The sequence below is a fragment of the Thermobia domestica genome, chromosome 9 (genome assembly GCF_964235325.1).
Source record: "Thermobia domestica chromosome 9, izTheDome1.hap1.1, whole genome shotgun sequence".
Classification (NCBI taxonomy): domain Eukaryota; kingdom Metazoa; phylum Arthropoda; class Insecta; order Zygentoma; family Lepismatidae; genus Thermobia; species Thermobia domestica.
In genome coordinates this window covers 272,671,507-272,683,804 of record NC_137462.1, presented here as the reverse complement: position 1 = coordinate 272,683,804, position 12,298 = coordinate 272,671,507, and the positions used below count along the sequence as shown (strand labels likewise).

General features: G+C 35.9%; 1 protein-coding gene across 2 annotated transcripts in view; it reads left to right on the top strand.

Annotated features, from left to right (window-relative positions):
* LOC145660698 (limbic system-associated membrane protein-like) overlaps nucleotides 1–12,298 on the top strand; it is a 1,132,467-nt gene that overhangs the window by 927,720 nt on the left and 192,449 nt on the right. The gene's annotated exons all lie outside the window — the stretch shown is intronic.

Here is a 12,298-nt window from a genome sequence, read left to right as displayed (position 1 = left end):
GTTCATTAAGAAAGAACGTTCTGTGATATCGTTTCAAGAGAGGGACAGAATATAAAAGTGACTTTACATTGATCGGGAGTTGTGTACCTAGGTAGAGCTTAATTCTGACTTAAAAAAAAAAAAAAAAAAAAAAAAAAGAAGCTAAAGCTGATTTGAGAAATCGATATGCAGTGAGGTAGCGTAAACACATTCAAATCCATGCCCTGCTCACAGGTCTAGTGGCTAACGTGTGCGTCGTTGGTGCACGGAGTCCCGGGTTCGATTCTCGGTGGGAGAGTCTTGAAATTTGAACACATCACGATGGTTCGAATTCCGTTTTAAACTCTAGAAATACATATCAAATAGTCTCGACATTGAAAGGAGACGTTAAACTCGCTAAATTTTGACCAACCAACCGTTCAAAATTTACGGAATTAATAATAAACTGCGTAAAGCTAGATTACCATGCTGTAAGAATCTTGTACCTGTCATTAAAAATTTTGCAATCCCATCTTTCTATTTACTATTTACAGATTACAACTTTCTGAAAAGCAAGAAAGATATCTCTACCTATGCAGCACTGCATTCTAGCGGACAAATAGTGAACCTCCTCGTTAAAAACGTGTATTTTGGCGCACTTCCCCTCCCCGTCCAAAAGAATCCGTCGTTTTGGAAGTGGTAAAACTGTTTTTTTTTTTTTTATGTCAGTGAATGGCAATAACAGGTAGCAAGCAAGACGACCCAGAAAGTTGCACATGGCTTGGCTTCTTGCAAAATGAACAAATTGTTGCATACCCCTTTCAAGACTATATTTACATGGAGAAATATTGTAAGGTTGCAAGATTTTTTTTTAAATGACAGCTATAAAATTCTTGCAGCATGGTAACCTATCTTAAGTCTACTATTGAGCGAATGTTCCTACAATTGTATATCTTCAGTAACTTCTTTCCATGTTGTGTCGCAGTGCTTTTTGATTTTGTGACTCTGTTTTGAACGAAAACATGTCCTAGGTATATTCTTGTATATTGGTATCCAGTCAAGAATTGATTTTGTGTATCATTCATTATTTTCCATTGTAATATCTCTTATCAATTGCCAATGATGCTATCTCAGTTTAGGTAATCACAGATTTGTAAAATTTACGGAAGAAATGTATAATTTATTTTGGAAGACTAATATTTAAGTGCCCGAAATATATCGAAATCTTGCCTTTCATGTGTATAATAAGGTAGAAATACGAAATGCAAAATGTGTACTCTTTATTAAGTCACATTCCATAAGGAACCCGTGATAGAGTGAAGGCAGTGTACAGAATGATCATTGAAGTGTTGCAAGACTGTGTCACACGCAAGGAATGTGGTTTTATACAATATGAAGTGTTTTCCCACTATCCTCGTTTAAGGGTCTTTACTACAGCGAAATTAAACTACCGCTAATTTTAGTGTTTTTCTGTAATATCTTCAAAACAAATAAAAATATTGGAAAAGCAGAAACGTAGTGAACTAGACAATACGATTTTGCATGTGATACCGTTATCACAACTGATCTATCTGGTTTCGATTTGCAACTGTAGAAGATTTAGCATTTTTTTGCGGTTTCTGTAAATAGCGGTATACCAAAAGCAGATAGATCAGTTATGATAACGGTATCATATGCAAAATCGCATTGTCTAGTTCACTACGTTTCTGCTTTTCCAATATTTTTATTTATTTTGAAGATATTACAGGAAAACTTTGAAATTGGCGGTAGTTTAATTCCGCTGTAGTGAACAGCCTTAAGTATAGACTTACCATCAATGACGCGCGTGCTTTCTCCTGCTGACGCGTATCCCTGCTGTGGTCCTACCTTGACTAGATTAGATAAAATTCTTTTTTTTAGGGCCACCTAATAAAGTTCGTTAGTTTTTTTATGCACTGGAGTTTTAAGTCATAAGCAACTTTATTTATACCCTTATAAACTCTTATAAAGTGAATCTGTATCCAGTAGTACAACTTCTCTCTGAAGAAACATTTTCTCAAGTAGTTAAGAGTAAAATTCCTGACGAAACAGGTGAATATGTGATGAATGTAAGTATGTATACCTAAACTGGGATTACATGGAATTATCTTTCTATCTCTAGAAATAAATAAATTAATTCAACGATTTACGCTTTAGAAACATTGGCCTTATATATAGAGAGAATCTGCTGCTTTGAATAATCTCCATGCTTCGAACGTGTTGCAAATTCGAATTCCTAGGTTCATCAGAGTTGGTAAAGAACGAAACATGTTTTAAAGGTACTATATACCGACAAATAGAAGAAAAATGAAATGAAATCTTTAAGTTTTACGTCCCACGGTTATGCCGGTTAGGCTAAAGGAGACGGTGATGATGAGAGATGAGTGAAATGGTGCAATGAAGAAAGTGGAAGGAAACGGGAGAACCCCGAGAAAACTCACGAGCACGATGCTTGTCCACCACAAAGTTCACTTGGCGGGGGCTAAGATCGAACCCGGGACCCCAAGCACCAGAGGTGAACGCTCTACCACTGAGCCACCGCGCCCCCCCCAGACAAATAGAAGATAATAAAATGGTTAAAGGTGGTTATTAAGGCGCATATAAAAATCGATAGTAGTAGTTGAAGCTACGCAATGTAATAGTTGAGGATTTTTTTAATAAGTGTAATATTACAGTAGTTTTTCACAAGTAATAACAAATAAGTTATGAGGAGTTGAAACTTGTATTTATGCAATAAAGGCAGTAATTGTTATAGTCTAACCAGTATGATACAATTGCATATTAGGCACCAATACGAATCTAGTTGCTACTACATAATCACATATCTTTTATACACACAGACAGGGTTTACCACGAGGCTCAGACAGTAGCCCCGGGTTTAGGGGTGTACTTTTGCTAAAACTTAGTAAGCAGAACGGAAAAAAATTGCAAAAGTTGTTGTTGATTATTATTATTATTATTGTTATTATTATTATTATTATTATTGATAATAATAATCAACATGATTTTAGTTAAATTAAACGCCCTCAAAGTAATATTTTTTAAATGAGTTTATTGGCTTCAATCACTGGTGGTTGAGCCTTTGGCGTGGGAGGCCCGGGTTCGATTCCCGACGGGAGCTCATGTGGCTCGGATTCCACGTTAATTAGTAGAACCACGTCTCATATAGCCTCGCTGCTGAACGGGACATTAAACTCAAAATCAACTCAACTCAACTCACTGGTGGTTGAAGTTAAGTGGATTTTTAAAATTGAACTAGCAGTAGACGTAAAGTTGAACTTGCAATAGACGTAAAATTGAACTTGCAGTAGAGGTAAAGTTGAACTCTCAGTAGATGTAAAGTTGAACTTGCAATAGACGTAAAGTTGAACTTGCAGTAGACATAAAGTTGAACTTGCAGTAGACGTAAAGTTGAACTTGCAATAGACGTAAAGTTGAACTTGCAGTAGACATAAAGTTGAACTTACAGTTCAACGCTATTCTGGGAAAAATTAGCAGTACCCCGACAAAACCTACTGGCACGATGTTGTCTGTTGCAAACTTACTTGGCCGGAGATCGAACTATAGTCCCTACGCATCAGAGGTAAGGGCTCTACCACTGAGCCACTATGTCAACAGTTTTTAGTTTACTGGAAAAGTTTATTTATTTATGTATTAAAAATGGATACGTGTCACGCTTATGGCGGCTAGTCTAAAGGTGACTGTGATGGTAAGAAATGAATGAAATGGTAGAATGAAGAAAATGGAAGGAAACGGAAAAATCCCGAGAAAACCCCCCGCTACACGGTGTTTGTCCACCACAGAGCTCATACTTAGGTACTGTATACGTGAGAAGAATATGCTATTCTTACGACACTACACACTGAGGAAAATCCGTTCTCCGGACAGCGTTATATTGTACAAATATACGGTATCCTCTTGCTTACTATAGAAATTAGTACGGAGCATACGTTATCCGTATGCTACATAGGCACTGCCTTTAGATGTAACATCATGCCGTTGCAGAATGTCTGACATCTAACAGTTTTCTGTATATCACATGCATGTACTTATGTTACACTCCTCAGTTATATGCTATATACGTCCATTTGTATGTGAGATCCTGACCGCCTACATTGTTTCATACAGAAAGTACGTATAGATGGAACACTTATTCAGAAAGTATTATAAAACATGCGTTTTCAGTTATACGTCTGCTGTACGTTAAGTCCAAAAACTACAGGAATTACGCATGTAACCTATCTTTTTAAGTACGCCACCTACATTTTTTTCCTCAGTGCAAATGTCACGAATGTCCAAAGGGACCAAAGGGATAGATATGATTAAGCTGAACTCAACTGCTATTTAGGCATGTTTCACTATTTACTAGGAGACGACATCTATTTCTGTTTATGCTCTTCAGGCAGTAACTCATTCGTAACAATAACACCGATACTTTTTAGGATGCTTGCGAAAATACTATAATTATTCTGATCTAGGTTTAGTGTTTTATTTTATTTGCATTTTGTTGATAGCAAATGTGCTTATTAAAGAAACGTTATCTTTCAGTTTACGTTATATGACAATTGTGTTGTCAAGGACGAAGTTTAGAATGGCGCTTGTCGCGATACTTAAAGCATGTCAATTAGCAGTTTTCTAAGGTGAGAGAGAGAGAGGGAGACAGAAAAATTAAAAGGTAAAGACAAGCGCTTGAAATCCAGTAAACAACAAACAAACTCCGAAAAAGATTTTTTTTTGTCCTTAAACAAAAAAGGTAACTACGAGAGAGAAAGAAGCGATGATTGTTATCTGTCTGTCATTGTTAGACGAACTCCCATTTCACCGTCATTTCGTTAATTTGCCTCTACCTTCTTCGTTTGAAACGCAAACAAGTTCCTCGTTTCACACTGTTTTGTCCGAGTTTTCGAGAAAAGAAGAAGTTTCGAAATCTCAGAAGAAAGACATAGTAGGTGACTGAATGAAAGATAACATCAGCGGAAGTAGCTTCAGACAAACACATCTATCTCTATTTATTAGGAACAGAAATAGAACGATAGAGCCAAAAAAATGAACAATTGTTGACAGATGCCAGAAACCGACAAGCGAACGAGGGTTGTCTGACACAACCTTGAATAATTATGTACAGTTAAATGAGAAGAGTGTGATGGCATAGAACGGAGCGTGACAAGCAATTAGCAGAAAATACGAAAAGACAAAAGCGAGAATTGAGTGCTACAAATTCTACAAACAAGCAAGATATTCTTCCTTTCTACTCTTACGTCACCCGAAAGAGAGAGAGAGAGAGAGAGAGAGAGAGAGAGAGAGAGAAACACGTTACATCACTAACAACCATCTACTTCTACCGTCAGCCCTAGAAAACGACTTTTGCCATAGTTTGATGGCTGTGTCATACTCAATTAGAAATCTGAAAGACTAAAACCTCTGCATAACATTTTCTCTACTCTATCTCGCAATTTCCAGCAATTATTAGTACCACTACTACTACTTCCCTATTTTGCTTGTTCCTGCATATTACTCTTATTTGGAGCCCCCAACCCTCAAACACTTGTTTCTTTGCCTTTCTTCTTGTTTGTTATATAAGCGAAGGAGTTCTTCTCTCAATCAACCTTCACGGAGAATTCCAAACCATTTGTCTGTCAATCATAACATTTAACAAAAAAAAAAAAAAAAAAAAAAAAAAAAAAAAAAAAAAAACGCTGTTGGGCTTTGTCAACGAGCAGCGGGCAACGTTTCAAGCGTTAGTGTTTTATTTTTCTTTTAAAACAAGATAAATTAGAGAGAAACGGTGCGGGAGAATCAGAACAACGAAAACGTTGTTCTCTTTGTAGTAAATAAATAACAAAATTGCCAATATTGAACAAAAAAAGTTCAAAAGCCGAAAAAAATGACACGAAATCTTTCAGTTTAACGTCCCACGATATGCCCTTTGGGCTAAGGGAGACGGATGATTAAGGCAAATGAGTGATGATGGAATGATAATGTAGGAGGAAACAGAAGTACCCCGAGAAGATCCACGAACACGATGTTCTTCACCACAAACTTACTTGGCCGGGAATAGAACCAGGAACCCTCAACACCAGAGATAAGCGCTCTATAACTGAGCCGAGACAAGAATTCGACAAGCATCTCTCTTTTTATTTCCAGTACCAGTTCCGGTTTCAATGCGAATTCGTGTAGTATCACACTGTGAAATTCTGCTTACTTGGTCTAGTTTAGAATCAGTGCATCTAAGAAAAGTAGTTTGTTATACAGTAGGACATCGATAACTCGAAGCTGAAAGGAATAGATAAAAGTTCGAGTTATCGACTTTTTCGATTAAAGTTTCGAGTTATCAAGATGGCTACAACAAAAATACGAGATATCGAAATTCCGCGTTCCTCATGAAAAGTGACTATAAAGCCTCTTTAATTCTAAGTTTTATTTATTCAACCTCTATAACTCGAAGTTTTATTCATTCAACCTCTATAACTCGAAGTTTTATTCATTCAACCTCTATAACTCGAAGTTTTATTCATTCAACCTCCATAACTCGAAGTTTTATTCATTCAACCTCCATAACTCGAAGTTTTATTCATTTAACCTCTATAACTCGTAGTTTTATTCATTCAACCTCTAAAATTCGAAGTTTTATTCATTCAACCTCTATAAGTCGAAATTTTATTCATTCAACCTCTATAACTCGATGTTTTATTCATTCAACCTCTACAACTCGAAGTTTTATTCATTCAACCTCTATAACTCGATGTTTTATTCATTTAAGCTCTACAACTCGAAGTTTTATTCATTCAACCTCTATAACTCGAAGTTTTATTCATTTAACCTCTATAACTCGTAGTTTTATTCATTCAACCTCTAAAATTCGAAGTTTTATTCATTCAACCTCTATAAGTCGAAGTTTTATTCATTTAACCTCTATAACTCGTAGTTTTATTCATTCAACCTCTATAACTCGAAGTTTTATTCATTCAACCTCTATAACTCGAAGTTTTATTCATTCAATCTCTATATCTCGAAGTTTTATTCATTCAATCTCTATAACTCGAAATTTTATTTATTCAACCTCTACAACTCGAAGTTTTATTCATTCAACTTCTATAACTCGAAGTTTTATTCATTCAACTTCTATAACTCCAAGTTTTATTCATTTAATCTCTGTAACTCGAAGTAAATTAAATAAAATGACCAGTAAAAAATTAAACACCAGACATAAGTAAAACACAATCACAGTACACATGAGCAACAATGACAACTACGTAAAAGCATAGAACTATAGCTTCGAGTTATCGAAGTCACATCAAGACAAATTCGACTTATAGAGGTAAACTTCAGCTCATAGAGATTAGCAAATACGAAAAGTTTGAGTTACCGAGGTTTTTAAACATGATTATGTAATCCTTAAAACTTGACTTATCGAAGTTGTAACGTTTAAACAATTGAGTTACGCATGTTATTTTAACATTGAGTGTTACGGGAAGTTCAAGGCAATGTGAAAAAATTCGAGTTATCGATGTTCAACTGTAGTTGGTAGATGAGTAGGTATCACGAATACAACATTTAATACATTTTTTTTCTTTTACGCTCCTGTCTTAGTTTTTCTGCCGGATAGCAGTTCTAGCCTACTTATCCTAATAGAGTTGCATTGAGCCAGTCAGCCAATAGAGTAGAGCTAAGGTGACCAGCTCCTTTCCTTGTGATTGAAAAACTAAAATGCCAATCCGGAAATCAAGAGCAGGAATAGAGGAATATGTTGAGAACTACTTCGTTAGAAATGAAATTAAATCTGAGTTTAACGTCCCACGATTATGTCTGTTAGGCTAAGGGAGACAGTGATTAAGGCAAGTAAATGATTATGGAAGAATTGATGGAATGAGATAGTGGAAGGAAACGGGAGTACCCAGAGAAAACCTACTTATACAAACTTACTTGGACGGAAATCGAACAAGGGACCCCACGTACTAAGGTGAGCGCTACACCACTGAGCCACCATGCCTCCTACACTACTTCCTTAATATATACATAGTAAAGATATAATCTTATCTGCTATACTATATGAATTTGAAAGTTCAGCGTTAACTTGCAAGGACTATCAGATGCTGAAAGGTTTTTAGGAAATGTGATAGAACTTAGTGTAAACATAAACAAATGTAACATTTTATTGTTTAATAGAAACAAACATCAAATGGAGTTTAATTATTCAATGAATCAGACCGTACTAAATAGATTAAATTCAGTTAAAGATCTTGGAGTTACATTTGATACGAAACTGACATTTCATAGCCATATAGAGAACATATAGTTAATGAACATTTCAAAATATTTGAGTTCATAATTAGAACTGGAAAGGAATTTAACAATACTACAACATTCACAAAAATGTATTATTCTTTTGTCCAATCAAAACTGGAATATGCTGCTGTGATCTGGAACCCATCACAATAGCAATACCGCCAACAACTGGGAAAGGTCCAATCTAAATTTATCAAATACTTAACGTACAAGACAACTGGAATCTATGGATCTTATGAAAATTATCTAACATTAATAGACAACTCCTGTATTCCTACACTTGAACAAAGGCGAAATGTGATAGAACTGATTTTTCTTCATAAAATAGTACAAAACGAGTTTAATTGTATGGATCTGATATCGATACTAAATATTCATGTCATGACATTTAAAACTCGGGTTGACAATCCTGGCCTCTTCTATTGCAAAAAAGCAAGGACCAACGTATTATTGAAGTCACCAATCTCGAGAATATGCTCTTCTTATAATAAAATATGTGTCAAACACAAAGGAATTGATATATGTAATATGAACTCTTATGTTTAAGAAAACTATTGTAAATGTATTATGTAATACACCAACACTATAATTGGACTTATGCCTGTTGTGTTGATGGCAAATAAATAAATACATAAATAACATGTGACAAATATTCAAACTAAAAGGAGAAAAAGAAACTAGTAAAGGTAGAAAGAATATAGTCAATATTCGGGAAGCCTTTAGGGAATTTACCATTAAATATGAGCTAAGAAGAAGATGGTTGTAATATAAAGATAATTTTAGGAAATATAGGCAATGATATTGGACTGGTCCAACGTAAAAATCCACTCATGGACTTGTGTCTCTGTGGTAATAAACTTCTGGTTTCTGATGCATGTTAAATTAGTTTATGACGCTTTAAAAATACGAGTTCACTACCTTTCCCTAGCCATGCTTAGAATTTTCATTACTCTTTATAAACATTGTAAAGTGCTGCGTACAGATGCAGGAAACACCAGGAAAGACCTCTCAGTGTGATGTCATTTCCTGAATTTTTATTTTCTCTTGTGTCGTACTATAGGCGTCACTTCCTTTTGTTATTTTTAATATATATATATATATATATAAATCCATGTATAATTCAGCATTTCAGTGGTGGCAATTTGTAACGCACTTGCATGGACAACTCGCAAAAGGAGAACAGTGAAGAGTGCAGTGCGTGTGCATATGGAAACTACATGAAACTACATGTGCGTGAGTTATGGGATGTGGTATCACTGTTGCCAACTCTAAAAAAAATGATTTTATGTTTATGTCGAAGCCAAAAATTGTTCCTTTCATCGTGGTTCTCTCTTCGTTATAAGTAGTATTAGCCTCACCATTCGGAAAAGACTATGTTAGTTACGAGTATAACTTGCTATACATATAACATAAAATAAAATATTTCAGCTTAACGTCCCAGGATTATGCCCGTTAGGCTAAGGGAGACGAATATTTAAGCTAACCGAATGATGATGGAAAAGTTGGTGGAATGAAAAAGTGGGAGAAAACGGGAGTACCCTGAGAAAACCCACAGATCCGATATTGTCCATAACAAACTTACTTGGTCCGGGAACGAATCAGGGATCCTCATGTACCAGAGAGAAGCACTCAATCACTGAGCTACCGTGCCCATCTGCTATAGAAAAAATACATCAGGCATGTCAAACTCGAGACAATTGTATTCATTTTCCTGCGGCTGTCGATTTAATCCGAGAGAATAACTAAATATATTTTAAACAATGAGCAAATTTACTCATTTATGATAAAGGAACAAGTCCTCAGCGAAATTCAGGTTAACAAATATTTATCTGGTATCTGCCCTCAAAATCGCTAATGTGAGCAGCATGTTTCTGGCGATCGAAACATGTTTGCAGGAAAAAGTTGTCAGGTATCGGGAAAGAGACAATAGATTCATCTACCACCAGGATTTCTTCATTTGCATCTGTTTTTGTTTTTTAAAGAACTACAGTATTATATAAATTTTTTTGTATTTACTCATTTTCAGGTACTTAATTAAGTATGAAACTAGCTTTCTTTTGGGGGGACGGACACACTAGTGAACACTTAATGACGATTTGGTTCACTTAAAGTGCTGAGAGGAAAGCACGTGGCTCAGTGGTAGAGTGCTTACCTTTGTTGCGTGGGGTTTCCTGGTTCAATCCCCGACCATGTAAGCTTGTGGTGGACAACATCGTTTCTTGGGTACTCCCGTTTGCACCTACATTCTCATTCCGCCATTTTGTTTCATCGTTGTCCACTTATCTAAATTATGCCTCTCCCTTAGCCTAAAGGGCATAATCGTAGGACGTTAAACTAAAATATTTCATTTCTTGTTGTCTCGCAAATACCATAACGATGGGCTTAATAAGGGAATCAACGTCAGTCTTACCTCAATAAGTTGCTTGATTCTCATGTAGTATCATTTTTTAATTTACTAACATATTCATTTTCCTTCATTTCTCGAATACTACGCATGAAGTGTTAATAGCTGCATATAATTTTAGTCGTCTCAAAAAGACATTGGTTAGTTGGTACAGAAGGGGAGTTTGGGAGTGGCCCATGGAGCTACTGTCCTAGGCCCCGCGCATTCTGAGCACGTTTCGTCCAAGACGTCTACAGTGCACTTGTAACTAGAAATGTTCTCTTGAAATGATGTTGTACTTTCTTGAAATAAATTACGTCGGACTTTTTCCCATAAGAAACCGTTGTGCATAAAGAAAGATAATGTTTAACAATAAATATAGATATAGGAATTAAAGTCAAGTATCTGAGGAAGTTGCTTACTGCTTTATCGGCTTTAGGAATACCATGTCGGCATTCGGCGATTTTTACCAGTACTCTGGTCCCACAGAGTTATTTTTGGCACTAGGCCCCACAAAAACGTAACTCCGCCTCTGGGTTGGTATATATCATACTAGGACTATTTCTCCCCGTTAAACGTTGACAATATTGTAGAATTCAGTTACTTTTGTGCAGTACCTGCTATTGAGATGTAACAGATTTGTAGCTAACAATATGGTTAATAATTACCCTTTTCCAGGCCTTTTAGATAAAAAATATCTACTATAGAATCGAATAAGCGCTGTGTTTTCGATTCTGAGCATGCGCAATGGCTTTCTTCATCCATTTGTCAACCTAGATGCAACTTTAATGACAGTCACAATATGTTTTCTTTCTTCTTCTTAAGAGTGTGTGAAAATTTTCAATAGTCTTCAAATATATGTTAGGCCATCAGATTTGAATTTTAGACTTCCCAAATACGAAGCAAAAATGGTAAGCAACACTAGCTCGATTATTATCCTTCCACGTGTTTGGCAGCTATTTCCTCCTATTTTCTAAAGTCTGTTAGTTTTTGTTAGACACTTTTCTCCTGTTAGGTTTTAGCTAGGGATGAGAAATTTTCTCGTTCTAACTAGACTTCGAGGTCATCCAGTCTCCGTGAAAAGGATACCCCTGAGGAAGTCTGGGGTTAAAGCTTATCACCAGGCCTGTATTTGGTACTGACTCTACATTACCTATTGTAAGTTTCGAAGTGTATCAAGTGTTGAGATTTACCTCCAGCTCCTCTCAATTCTTGGGCCTTCTTTGTAGCATTGCCCACGAGACGACGTAATTTATCCTCAACTACTGTCTCGTACGCAACCGCACTCCTGCTCACGGGATGATATGTGATATCCTCAACTGATGTCTCGTACGCAGCCATACCTAGTGATGTGAGGTGGAAAATTTTCCGCCATATTTTTCCGGAAAATTTTCCGTTCTAAAAGAATATCAGTAATCAAGTAACAATTCCTGAGCAGTTGTGAAATTGATTGAATTCATGTATAGAAATGTTAGAAAGTGAAAGATCGTTTAAAGAATCTGAAAATTTTATGACGCAGACAATTTTCAGTACTATGTAGGAATAACTTACACAATTTTTCAAGAATCAAAATATTTTCTGCCTTATATGGAAGAATTGAACTTTTTATGAATCGGAAAGTTTTCATTTTGAAACACAAAGTAAAACAACTTT